Source organism: Tupaia chinensis, unplaced genomic scaffold, assembly GCF_000334495.1.
Source record: "Tupaia chinensis unplaced genomic scaffold, TupChi_1.0 Scaffold000237_1, whole genome shotgun sequence".
Lineage (NCBI taxonomy): Eukaryota > Metazoa > Chordata > Mammalia > Scandentia > Tupaiidae > Tupaia > Tupaia belangeri.
In genome coordinates this window covers 1,683,775-1,698,354 of record NW_006159715.1, presented here as the reverse complement: position 1 = coordinate 1,698,354, position 14,580 = coordinate 1,683,775, and the positions used below count along the sequence as shown (strand labels likewise).

Here is a 14,580-nt window from a genome sequence, read left to right as displayed (position 1 = left end):
TGGGTCAGCCAGATGGTATTGTGGTGGTTAGGGTGGCTGGATCCCACATGGCTGAATGTGCTGTTCAAGTCCTGGACTTAGCAGCTTGAAAAATATGCTGGGCACATGTGCATATGTGCCTAAAATCCCAAGAGGAGAATGAAGAAGGGATTGGAGTGTGGCCATTCCTCCAGAGGGATTATTTTTCAGTTTCTTTCTCTCTTGCTTTCATTCACTCTCTATCTCTGGCAAGTGCACATACATGCCCTATAGCAAATTTTAAAAAATTCTCGATGAAATTTATTTCTACTACTAACCAGTATATGGATAGCTTTGTGCTTTATGGCAGAATCTCTGTAGGGATTAGCAATAAAAACAAAGAAAAAATCAAAGCATATATTCTGACATATGCCATCAAAAATATAAAACTAGGGGATGGCAGGTGGCATGGTGTTTAATGGTGCTGGACTCTCTTTCTCTCTGTCCCCCTTTTGTCAAATTAAAATAAACAAATAAAGTTAAATAAAATAATTCTTAAAAAAATATGAAACTATGTTAAACCTTTGGTCATGAAGACAATGTGGTAGTTTTTTTTTTTTTTCCTTAGCTGGACAGGAGGTCAAAAGTCAAACCTGTGAATAAGTAGAAACTCTACAAATCATAAAGAACCCTGAAACTGAAAACTGATTTCAGCTTTTATGCAAAATGTTAGTATGTAGGAACCATAAAAAACAACCAACTCTGAATATCCTGTTCATTATACAGAAAACTAGTACTACTTGTCTCTTCCAGAGTACGAGGAAGCAATCTACCATTTTCCCCAAATTGCTGGTGGTTGTCTTGTCTAGTACACAACCTACTATCTACCTACTATTTTTCCAGCATCTGGCACAGAGGCCCTCAATAAATATAGAATGAATAAATTAGTGAGTGATGACTCTGAACCTGTTAAACACTCTTGCCAGGTTTCCCTTGGGACCAACAGTATGTGATCACAAGACTGACTTAAATTAAAGTGAAGAGCCAGGCCTAAAGCTAAAAGCCCTTTGTGAGGCTGAAATCTGCAGCTTTGGGCTATAATTAATTGATCTTACTTGTAAAACATATGGATATATTCATTCATTGATGCATAAAAAGAGAAGTTTGCATGTCTTTTCATGTTTACTTTCTAAAGATATTTTTGAAAAAGTGATTTCTTGAGAGAGAGAAACGTGGCGTGGATAAACACAAGTGCCCCCTACAGTGTCCTAGTGGCAATCCTCCTGGGGCTTTCCCAGCCAGCAGGATCAGAGGGCACTCATAAAAGCACCCAGCGCCTTCAAGTCAACCTGAGAACCAATCCATCTATCTATCTGATCTGTCTATATCTATCTAAAAATCTGTTGTCTATCTGCACACACACACACACACACACACACACACACACACAAAACATCATGGGTTCTCAAGACTGCCAGGATTTCATTTTAGCTCCAACAGTCCTGGTTGTGTGACCTTGGACAAGTTGTTTAATCACTCCTCAATTTTAGCGTTATACTTGCAGTATTGACAATATTTGTTTTAGAGCATTACTGTGAACATTATATTCATGTAAGAGGCTTAGAAAGTGCCTGAAATATTTTAAGTGCTATCTAAATGTAGCCATTACAAAGATCCCATTCCTTTTTCCTAACTACTGTTCTTATTTTTGATTATTAAGTAACAAAATTCAAAGTACTTTTAAAAGAATATATAAGATTATTAGAATGAGAGATGAAAAAAAAGTCATTCACTTAGCAAGTAAGCAGTTATTTCATTTATCACAGAAAATGCATAGTAATACACTTGGATACTAAAATTGTAAAAGAAAATATCTTGGGAAGGATGTTTAGCTTAGCTATGAATTCTGAAAAGTGATATATAGTGTAAACACAGAGGTACATTCTGTTTCCAAACACAAATTAAGAATTCAGTAATCAAAATGACAGACTTTTGTTAATCTATTTAGAAAGGGAGAAATTGTGAATCAGGCTCTAGGCAACAGTGTTTAATACCAACTTTAATAAGAAGTCCTCCTGGAGGAAGAAGAGACTGGTGGCTGGATTTTGCACAATGGGCAGCCTTACTAACCTGCTTGGTCTCTCAGGGTCTCAGGGCAACATTGGTAGGGTTTCCTTTGAAATAGTTTCTTTTTAAAGAAGCTAAGATGATTAAAAATAACGTTGTTAGCATGTGAAAGGTAAAGCATGAATGACATTAAAGGAAATAAGTTGGAAATTTAAAATTTTTTTACGAGTCTGTAGCTTTGTATGAGAGTTTCACTTAGTAATCAATACTTTATCGAGCCCAACTGTGCTTTCAGTTACAAGTGATGCCTTCATCTCGGATCTTGAGATGGAGCAGTGATGATATTTTAAAACCATTTTTTATCCCCCCACCTAAATTTATTTATTCTATAAAGCATCTTATATTTGTATCAGGTGGGTTTTGCTGTATCTGATTCATCAAATAATGAAATTTCCAAAAGTCTAGGCTGAATATCATTCTTAAGGAACACTCATCAGTCAGGTACAACCAAATTGGAAAGTTTTTGACAAGCACAGCGTCTCCTTAGCAGTCACAGACTCGTGGCTGCTTTTTGGGGTTGCCAAATTTAACACGCAGTCCAAATTTCACTCCTTGCTTTAAAGTCCTTTTTATAACATCATGAATATTAGCGCATATTTCTTAATTACAAAGCAAGGCAAGTTTGGCTCTTGTCTTCTGTAAGTAGTTTTTCTACCCAGCCATAATGAAAAGATTGTGAAATGGAGAATTTTTAAAAAAGCTATTAAAAAAGGCTATTTAAAAATTCATTTTAATTTAGTGACAAATTGGGAGGCAAACACATGCTCTATTAATGTTCAGAATACCCAGTGTGCAAAGACAACTTTTCGTTCTATGATGCCAAATTAATTTAGCCTCGGGTCTCAATAATTTCTCCTCTCTCTGTCCACTACATAAAAATCTTTCATTACATCACATTAAACTCAGTCGCTTGAGGGCATTTGGTTTTTCTGTAGCTTTCAACTTCATGTTTTAAATAAAGTACCTGTCCTATTTAGTACTATGTAAAGGAAGAAGATAGTTACTCAGATCATCACTAGACATCTTGCACCATCCACTCCTCTACTGTGGTCATCTCTTTAATTCCATTTTTTTTTTTTTGGAATACAAAATACATGCTCATTTAAATTCAACAAGGAAAATTTTCCAAGTCAAACACACCATGGTGGTCTTTAGAAAGGTATCTTGGAATGTTGTATCTGAAAATTAAAAGCACACAGGGGCCAGGTGAAGGTACAGTGTACTGCAACTGGACCCACATGGGGAAGGTGCTAGGTTCTTATCTGAGTGTTCTCCCATACGCTCTGTGCATGCATGTGCACACATGCCAATTATCTAGGCCAGCTGAGATCGATGATAGACCATAGTACGAAAACACTAGCACGTTTTAGGTTTTTAATCTCATTCTCATGGAATAAATAAATAAACTTAAAAAAAAAAAACTTCAAGAAGAAGAGGAAGTATTATGAGACAAACCTTAAAAATCTGAGACCTGTATTTGGCATGCCTATATTCTATTTTGAAAGCTGGGGGACCAGCAGTTAGCGTAATGGCTATGTCGCTGGACTCCCATGTAGTCAACTGCGGTTCGTGTCCCAGACCCGGTGACTTAAAGTCACGCCGGGCGCGCGCGTGTGTGTGTGTGTGTGTGTGTGTGTGCCCAAGATCCCGAGAGGAGAATGGAGGAGAAGGGATTGCGGCATGGCCATCCCCCCTGGGGGGTGATTTCTCGCTTTCTATCTCTCTGTCTCTCTCTGTCTGTCTGGCGAGTGCACCCAAAAGAAAAAAAAAAAAAAAAAAAAGCTGAAAAAGGAAGCCCTTGTCAGGTGCCAACATTTTGGTACTGACTTTCCCAGTCTCCAGAACTGTATGAAATAAATTCCTTTTCTTCATAAAAAAATAAAATTAAAAAGATATAAGACCTGTATTTGGTATGTCTATATTCCATATTAAAAGCTTGTTTACTTGCAGGTAAACAACTTTCTATGAATGCAAAAGTTATTGCAGAGCTGGTACTTTCTGTATTTGGAGGTGGGGAGCTACCTTCTTTGAGGACACTAGCTAGGAAGGAACCCCTTCGTTCTGCTGACTTAATTAACACCTGTCCCAAACATCTCTCTCTCTCTCTCTCTTTTTTTTTTTTAATAAAAAAGGCAGGTAAGTCAGGCAGTGAAACTGTGGCACCAATATTTATCACAAGCCCACCTTCTTATTAGAATCTATTCCTTACGAAACACTGACAAAATTCTAAGTAGACACTTTCAAACAAGTACTTTAATATGAAAAGATTTTAGGGGAGATACAGTAGTTTGATGTGGTTCAGATTAGGATTCAGCAGTGTGATAAAAGTCATGGTGGATTTTACATTTTGCGTTGGTGACAGTTTAGTTTGACCATACACCATTTTGATCAGTGTTGAATTAGAACCTGTTACCAAAGAGAGCTTAGAATATTTTAGTTAAATGTGAAATTGAGCCATTTCACACATTTTATAAAATGGATGATAATAGGTTAATAAGACTTTAACTTTTATTCAGCAAAAGTTTGTTTAAATTTTGCAGTTAAAAGTATGATAAGCTTATTACCATGATTGAAATCTATATTATATACTAAAAGGCAATTGCTCTTTGAAATAGAAATGCACACCTTAATATTTTAATCAACACCTTAGAAAATTTTTGTTTGTTCACAGTGAGTTCACTTTTAAGAAAAGAAACACTCTTTTTATAATTTCTTTGGTTAAGGTAAGCTTTGCTTGTTTTAGTTTACCAAGTTTGATGTAAATCTAAAACTTTATGTTTCCTGTTGAATAATCAACTATGTAATCAAGTGGGTAAAATAATTGTTTATGACATGATCTGGCCACAAGCTAGACAAAGCATATTTAAAAGGACTTGTTAATATGGTTGAAGATCATATTACTATTCCAAACATTAGTATTAACCTCTGTAAATTTTAGTTAGGGTACTCAGGGACAACATTTAAAAAAATTTATTCATTTAAAAATTTTTTTTTGCCAGAGGGTATGTGCAGTTGCCAGAGAGAGAGAAAGGGAGAGGGGGAAAGGGAGAGAGAGAAAATACATCCCACTGGGACATGGTCACACCAGTGACTTTCCTCCATCCCCCCTTCCCATCAGGACTTCAGGCATGCATGCACATGCACATTGGCATGTTTCTTGAGCTGCTAGGGGTGGGATTTGAACCAGTCAGCCTGTAGGATCTGGTTCTCTTAACTACATGACTGAGCCAGCCCCTAATATTTTTTATTAAAAGATATTTGTTCAGTTTGTCTTTTGGGCTGTTTTCAATATTTATTGAAGTCATAATATAATTTTATTAATTATTATTCTCCTTTACCTTTTAAAATAAATTCATTTGTTTATTTCATGAGAGAGAGAGAGGGGAGAGAGAGAGAAAGGGAGAGAGAGAGAACCCTCATCAAGGTCTCTCTGATCCCCCCTCCAACCTGCCAGTCAGCCGAGATCACAGGTGTGTGCATGCATGTCTAAAGTGTTCTGGCCATTCCAGGATCTGCATGTGGGCCTCCCATGGGGCTCTCTGGCACTATGTCACTGTGGCTAGGCCCCCCAGTGCTTTTTGTTCATCTAAATAGGAAGAGAACTAGGCTAATAATTTTTCAGCATGATGCCATTCATTATCTAATTCAGTGGTCTCCAGACTTTTAGATGTCATGGAACATTAATGAATTTATTTGTTTTAAGGGGGGAAAGGCTGACATTGGGTCTTGCCAGATTTTAATTTTGCCAAGGAAAAGAAAAACCCAACATTATCTTTCCATATACTTTCACAAAAGAATTGACATTTTAACTCTGAAGAAGAGGGAAGGTCACTGTTTGAGTCTTTTAAACAGAATACATTGAGATTTATGAAAAACAATAGGTTGTCATCATTTTTTATATCTGACCATTGACCAATGCATTTGTTTTTAATTGTAGGAAGCCACGTGTACTCATCAGAGAGAAATAGAGAGACAGAGAGAGATAGAGGGAAGAAAGCTCTCCCTAATGGGGTGTGGTTATGCACAATCCCTTCTGCACTTTTCCATTCTGTCAAGATTTTGAGCATATATGCACACACGTCCAGCATGGTTTTCAAGATGTTGGGCCTGGAATTCAAATCTTAGTTGACCACATGGGATCTAGCTCCCTTAATCACTAGGCTATGGGGCCAGCTCTAAATCATTTCTTCAAAGATGGACACGTAACTTTGACTATCTTGGGGAATCACTGATTTAGAAAAGGCTCACTCAATACTGCCATTAAACAATCAGAAATAAAATAAGACCCCAATAATAAGTCCCCCAAACAGTAATCAACAGTTTTAAAGGAAAATTAAATTTTTTCCTTGCAAGAGAAGTTTTGCCAAATGTACAAACATTCCAAAAGAAGCCTCTATATTTTCACTGTAAGTGTATGTCAGTCCCTTCACAGAATACTTGTAAATAACAGTACTGTAGATGTACATTTAAAAAATTTTTAATGTCATAATTAAGTGGAGATAAAAAGCAATGGCATCCAACAACTAGAAACCAAACTACCAATGACAGAGATAGAGATAAAAGAACAAAATTAACTAGTCCACCCATGGGGAAGTCTCTTAGTATTTTCAGTGATTAGTTTCTCAGATGTAAACAGTGAGTGTTGAGAAAGCCATCCCTAAAGCTCCTTCTCTGTCTTCCATTCTGTTTCTATTTTAATGATCAAACTTTAGTTGAAGGTTGGGTTAACCACATGACTTTTTGAATGGTGGCAATGGAAAGAGAAGAGTATAGTGAAAATGGCCCATCAATGCCCATCATATAAAATATGACTGTATTATATAGTGCTCTTACCTCACTCCATCTCCCTCCTCATTTTTTCCTTCCTTTCTGTGTTTTAGTGGGGCGCTCTCTCTCTCTCTCTTTTTTTGGTGTATATATATATATATATATATGAAATTTTACTTGGTAAAGGAACAAAGAATTGTGATGGTAATGAAGTAACTAAATTGTGGTCTTCACAAAAGAAGCAAAGACTTACTTTCACTTTATTAGTTAAGGAAGAAATAAATACAGTCCTACTCAGCTCAGCGCAGAGACCCGAGTGCCAGGTACATAGCGAAAAGGTCAATGTAATGGACTGATATCCTGAAAGGATACTGTGAGGCTGGGAGGCCCATCTCCACTGTCAGCGAAATGAATCGTTGTCACTTCTAGTCACCTCCCAGAAGTATCATCACTATCATTCTGAAGACAGAAGATAATCTATTCTCTTAAAAAAAAGTACCATCGTTACGTTCAGACAAGTGGCCCACACAAAGCTTTTTACTCCAATTACGAACTCTAATACATGCTTACGAATGGTCTTTCAAAAATGAATAACCTGAAAACATTTTCCTCAGCCTTAAAATCTGCCTTGCTCTTGGTCAAAATAATCAAGTCATTCCCATGCTGTCCTGTATTTCTCAGACTGAGTCATACTTTCACTTCGAAGACACCACAAGAGTTTGTTAAGGGCGTATTCATGAAGTGCTTGGCTCAAATAGCAGTTCCCTGGGAATTCAAACCAACAAGAGCTAAATAAAAAGGATACAAGTATAATCGTTTCCTTTTGACTTCCTGTATAATTATTACTAGATGCCTGTAACATACTTAGAATAGTATATGACATCGGAAAAAAAAAAACTCAGTATGAAGATTAGTTTTTTACTGGTTATCATCATTATTTGATGTGTAACAGTTCTGAGCCTCATGTTCAGTATTTTTTATCCTGACTGAATATCTGAGGGGACTTCAAAAGCTCATGAATAAATGGAATTAAAGTACAAGTTTATTTTGGTTCAAAAATGCTTTGAAATTCATGTAGTTTTTTTATAATACGCATCACTATCAATTTTTTTTACTATGAACTTTTTTAAGACCTTTCGTAAACATGCATGCATGCACACATATACACACACACACATAAATATATATATGAACATACACATCTCATGTACAGAGCTGGGGATACACTGTTGCTACTTCAGTCTTCCATCATTCTGTCCCCACATACGGGATTCTAATGCGTGACAGGTGGAATATTGGTTTTGTATCAGTGCCGCATACTGTGGGCTTCAGGCATTGGGACACGTGGTATATCTTTTTAGCTTTCAGAATGATTAAGATAATAGAAAGAAGATAATTGGTATTCTTCAAAGCCTAAGAAAAGCTTTGCCTTAATTCTGATGAGATTTTTGGACCACTTAAAAAAAAATACATACACACACATATTTCTTTGGTTCACTTATGATCCATCCAGAATCATTTCCTTTAGATGGTGATTTTTTTTAAGGATAATTTCAAAATTTGCATCCTATGGTAGAGAAGAAGAGCATGTCCAAACACGTTAATGATGTAATCAGGCTTATAAAGTTGTGTATATATATTTTTTTCTTTTTGAGAGGTTTTTGCAATAGGGTGCGTGCACTCGCCAGACAGACAGAGAGAGACAGAGAAACAGAAAGTGAGAAATCACCCCCCAGTGCGGCCACGCTGCAATCCTTTCTCTTCCATTCTCCTCTTGGGATCTTGGGCAGGCACGCACATGTGCCTGATGTGAGTTTAAGCCACCGGGTCTCGGACTTGAACCACAGATGACTACATGGGAATCCAGTGACATAGTCATTATGCTAACTGTTGGTCTCAGTTGTATATATATATATATATTTTAAGGTTTTGTCATAGGGTGTGTGCAGTTGCCAGAGAGAGACAGAGAAACAGAGAGGGAAAGTGAGAAATCCTCCCCTGAGGGGATGGCCATGCCACAATCCCTTCTACTCCATTCTCTTTCCGGGATTTTGGAGATGCACACACATGCACCCGATGTAATTTTTTAAGCCGCTGGGTCTGGGACACGAACTGAGGTTGGCCATGTGGGAATTCAGCGCCTTAGCCACCACATCATCTGTCGGCCTCTAAAGCTATATTTAATAGTAACAGTATTTATAAAGAGGAAAATGTACACTGTGTAAAAATGGCAATTTTAAGCTATTTCTACTCTTATGTTTTCCTCTTATGTAAAAATTTACTTCCTCATTGCCTTCCAGTCTGTTCACTTGGACACTTGCTCAATTTAATTTTTTCTTGCCTCTTTTCATTCTTATAAGTTATTAGGTTTTCTGAACATCTTTTGGCCAGACCTACCAATTTAGGAAATTACAGAAGGAGAAAAACACAGCGCTTTTTCAAGGGATGAAATATGAAGATAAATCCTTCCCCATGGATACTAGCATTACGTTCCTCATCTTCTTCATCAGTTGTTCTCTCCCACAAGATAGTACTTCACATATTAGAAAAAGCTGGGGACCCACACTGCCCGTTTATACTGGAAGTCAAATTTAATAGTAACATTCTGGCCTTAATGAAACTCTTCTTATAAATCTCAGTGAGGTGACCTGACTGGGAGAAGAAACCAGCACCCACCATGTTTGTGTAAAGATATGAAACAGAGGAAACTGGGTGAAATAATCACTAACGATCTGTAAGAATGGGGCCACCAGCCCCTCTGAATATTTATCTGCTCTACAGTTATAAATGTGTTTTCAGAGCATCTGTCCTTCAGTTAGTTTTCTCTGTTGGAAGAGTTGAAAATTTCCTGATAGCTTAGTCTTGAACAGTTAGCTTACTGGCTTCACTTGGCCCCTTCTGACTCAACTCTTTTGGCTTAAAGAGCTTGGCTCTATTTCACTTTTATAGTAAATGAAGGTGAACCAGCTTTTTGAAGGGTTATTTGTAGTTCTCCCCTTTTCCCTTATCTTCCTACAGTGTGGGAGATAGCATTACAAAAACCATATACATTTGGTTCAATAGTTAATTAGAGAGAAGCACAAGTTCCTCATAGGACCGCTTTGAACAAGCATGCCTTCCTCAGGAACAGGAAATTTAAAAAATGTAGGCCAGTTAATCTCCATAAGAGGCAAGCGTGAACAAAAATATTACAGTTTAGATCCAGGAAAGTGCCTCCATCTCTCATCTGTCTTCAAAATAAAATAAAAATCCCAATGGAGGAAAAAAAAAAAAAAGAGAGAGAGAGAGAGAGAAGAAATCAGCCTAAGCCCCACCTTTCTATATTTCTTCTCTGACATTACTGGAACCGTGTCACAACTGGGTGCTCTGTGTGTGTGCATGTACGTAACTTCTTCCTTTACAATTCTTCTATTAACCAAGATGTTCTTGAACCTTTGTATTTAAAATTCTTATTCATAAAAATATTTGAACCACATACAGTTTGATTATGTGCATTTTCACCTTTTTGTGAAGCAAATAAGGTAGACTCTGGAGACACACTGGCTACACTGACACACTATTAAAAATGCAATTCAGACTGAGTCACTGCCTGTTATTTTTATAAGCGAGACCCTCATTCTGATGGACCCCAAAGAATGGGCTGCCGTGACTAAGCAAGCAGCATAAGAAAACTGGCTTCTGCCGGATCTTATCTTATTTGGAACACATTTCAAACTTTAGAACAGATTTTCAAATGAGAAGTTGAAACCTGCAGACTGTCAGCAGAAGGGACTGATTCACTCTGTAGAACTTATCTTACTCCAAGTTCCAGGCGGGGTCTTTTAAGGAATAGGTTGCCTGTGATGTGTTTTGATACATCAGAAAGAGAAAGAGAGAGGGGGAGAAGGAGAGCGAGCGAGCGAGAGAGGGCGAGTGTAAGGGGAGCACACACCTTTAACATCCTTTGAACTTTTAATGCATGATTATTTGATTAGAAACTTCTTTAAATAAGATAGCTGCTTCTAGTTCAATATAACTTGTGGCATGTTCATGGTTCTCTGAAAGGGTAATTAATTTTATGCTTTTTATTTATTTATATTTTTAGTGGTAGGGTTTCTATGTGTAGAAGTTTTGAGTCATAACTCTTATGTCAGTATTATTATTGGATAAATCGGAATTGAGAAAGTAGAACCTTGCCAAGGTCAGAGACAAGAAAATCTTATATTGCTGGTGCCGAATTCTTTATTAATTGGTCATCGTTTTCATGCGGAATCAAAGACTTGCTGAAAGTCTAGCTACTCAGAAAATTGTGAAAAGGCTCCTGAGTCCCTTAAATTAGAGGAACTACAGAAAGGATAGCAATAATAATGATTGTTGGCCTGGCACAAATATTGAGATAGCACTTGGAGAATACTAGCTTGTCTAGGGAGAAAAAGCTCCATGCTCTTATTATTTTTGGTTAACAAAACCTAGGTTGCTACTGCTCTACAGGGAGAAATAGAAGGAGTGACCCACTAGAGGTCCCTTCCAACTAAAAAAAGTTTCCAGAGTTCAAAGGATGCAGCCTTATTAAGTTGGCATTCAAAGCTGCAAAGCAACTAGGGGGGACCACACATTTTAATTCCTTATGAAGATACGTGGTTTTATTAGAACATTGGTCACATTTCCTCTCTCTCACTCTCTTTTATCTTTATGTGGGACATCCACTCAACTAGCACTAATTAGATACTCAGAACTTGTTTCAACTTACTGATACGATAAAGAAGTGTTATTTGCTGTCCTTCCACGGTAGCTGTGCTTTCTAGAAATCTGAGTGTTTTCAAGGATCTCAAGCAGTATTTTGCAAGATAATTTTTCCCTTAAAAAAGAAGAGTATCTCACTGTAAGTTTTCTCTTGTAAAGTTGATGGAAGTGGTGGGTGGAAGAGATAAGGTACACATTTTTTGATAGTAGGAAACATGATAGAAAATGATTTTCATTTCTTATATTATCTTTGCAGTTAGCATTGAGAAATGTAATTGCAATAAATTGGTGTGAAAGCCAGATTGCAAAGGGATTAAAAGTCCCTATAGAGACACTGCCTTGTCACTTTCTTATAATGGCAGCAAAAAGATACTTGTAGACAAATAGAGTACCACTAACCATTGTCATTTTCCTTCAAACTGTGCTGCTGCCTCTCATGTTTTTCTGAAGAAACTGATTACTTCCTCTACTTCAAAAGTATGGCATGAGCCATCAAATTAAGTGGGAAAGGATCTGCCTTTTAGTTCCCCTCAATACCTTTTTAATTAGGATACACCAAAGAACAAAAGGAGATGACATCCAATCCTGTGTGATGATATTTTCCAGGCAATTGCTGGGTTTCTTTTAATTTTTGAGCTTTGCATTGAAAACGTGGCCTCTGGCATAAACTTTGCTCTGTTCTTTATGACATAATGAAGACATCTGCTTGATCCTATCCCCTTTTTTCACACAACTGGTTTTCTGGTTCTCTAAAATAGCAAACACAGAGCCATGCAAGTGCTCTTTCACAAAGGATGATGCTCAAGCTAAACTGGAAGAATTTTTTTTTTTTTTCCTCTTCCCCAAAGTAGGAGCCTAAGGGTTTTCCTTTTCAGGTAAAGCTGTCAGCTAGAAAAGAGAAAATATGCAACCCTTGGCCACTGTTCATTTAACCATATTTGTTTCTCATTCTTGGAAGAGTTGTGTATTAACTAGGTATCCCTGTGTTCCCTTTCCAACACGGGGAGGAGTTTGCACCTCCTGGATAATTAACCACTTAGAAAGCCCACATTTTGCGACTTCACCCCTCCAGAGCAGCCACACACACACACACACACACACACACACACACACACACCAGCCACTCCTGCAACGTTTTTGCAGAAAAAAATGTTTTTCTGAAGAAACTGATTACTTCCTCTACTTCAAAAGTATGGCATGAGCCATCAAATTAAGTGGGAAAGGATCTGCCTTTTAGTTCCCCTCAATACCTTTTTAATTAGGATACACCAAAGAACAAAAGGAGATGACATCCAATCCTGTGTGATGATATTTTCCAGGCAATTGCTGGGTTTCTTTTAATTTTTGAGCTTTGCATTGAAAACGTGGCCTCTGGCATAAACTTTGCTCTGTTCTTTATGACATAATGAAGACATCTGCTTGATCCTATCCCCTTTTTTCACACAACTGGTTTTCTGGTTCTCTAAAATAGCAAACACAGAGCCATGCAAGTGCTCTTTCACAAAGGATGATGCTCAAGCTAAACTGGAAGAATTTTTTTTTTTTTTCCTCTTCCCCAAAGTAGGAGCCTAAGGGTTTTCCTTTTCAGGTAAAGCTGTCAGCTAGAAAAGAGAAAATATGCAACCCTTGGCCACTGTTCATTTAACCATATTTGTTTCTCATTCTTGGAAGAGTTGTGTATTAACTAGGTATCCCTGTGTTCCCTTTCCAACACGGGGAGGAGTTTGCACCTCCTGGATAATTAACCACTTAGAAAGCCCACATTTTGCGACTTCACCCCTCCAGAGCAGCCACACACACACACACACACACACACACACACACACACCAGCCACTCCTGCAACGTTCTTGCAGAAAAAAATCCTCTTCTTACCCTCAGGATGTGCTTCAGTAAGTCAAAGTGAAGACTGGCTGAGACACATCCACAGTGTGACTATCTTAATCAAAATGCCTTTACAAAAAAGAGTGCGAGAGAGAAACGTGTGGCTATTCCAGATGATTAAACTTCTTGGTTCTTGAATGTTCTCAGTAGTAGTTAACTCAGGTGATCAGCCCCTTGCACTAACGGAGACCTGCATTTAACTCCCTATAAAATATGGATTTTATTGCAGCAGTGACAACACTTCTCAGCACCACGCTGACCTCTCCAGCATCTCCCACCTCGAGATCTACGGTAACTCTTGGCAGGAGACTACCTAACTACAGAAGAGGTCATCCCAGCTGGGCAACTGCTGCAGTACACAACGTTGCAACGTCCTCTTTCATTAAATTCCGGGATTAACGCATGAGGGGTTCTACTTTTCCTGGATCTGACACCCAAAACCAGGCGCCCTCGCTCTGCTCTCGATCAGTCCAGAGAAGGCTTTCTTCCCCAGATTTGTGCCTGGCCAGCCAGAGAAGAGCACGAGCGAACTGCGGCTTCCACATGACTTTTCCCTGGACAGTGTGCTCCATTTTCGGAGTCCAATGTTGGACTTTCCTTGCAACCTAAGCATTTCTGCCCTAGATGAGCCGGCAAGCGTTGCCCCGAACGTGCAAGCTAACAGTTCTCTTTGCTCCTTCTCATAGCCAAATCATCTCTTTAGCTTAAGTTTTCCCTTTTGGGAGCATTCCAGAGTTTTCAGACGATCTGATCGTCTGCTTTATCCCAAAAGCCAAGAAATGTAACTCAGCCCAAGCAGTCACCGCACCGACCCTTGTGATGTGGGCAGGTGGAGATAAATCAAGCCCCCAAAGGCTCCGCGGGTCCTGCACGCACCAGCGCCCTTGGTAATTGACCAGCCAACTTTGCAAATGCCGGAGCTCCCCTGGCAGCCTCCGCAGGCTGAGAGATATACTGGCGGCTCGTCCCCGGGTGGCGTCCCGCTTACTTGTGCCCCGATCAAGCCCTAGAGTGTATCGGTCTTACCAGAAGGCGGAGGAGCGGCGCCCTGGCTCCCGGGGAAGCTGTGCGGGTCCTGGGTAGCTGCAGCGGCAGCAGCGGCCGCCCGCGCAGCCGGACCCGCG

General features: G+C 38.7%; 1 protein-coding gene across 1 annotated transcript in view; it reads right to left on the bottom strand.

Annotated features, from left to right (window-relative positions):
* CDH6 (cadherin 6) overlaps nt 1-14,580 on the bottom strand; it is a 150,745-nt gene that overhangs the window by 135,925 nt on the left and 240 nt on the right. The window lies entirely within an intron of this gene.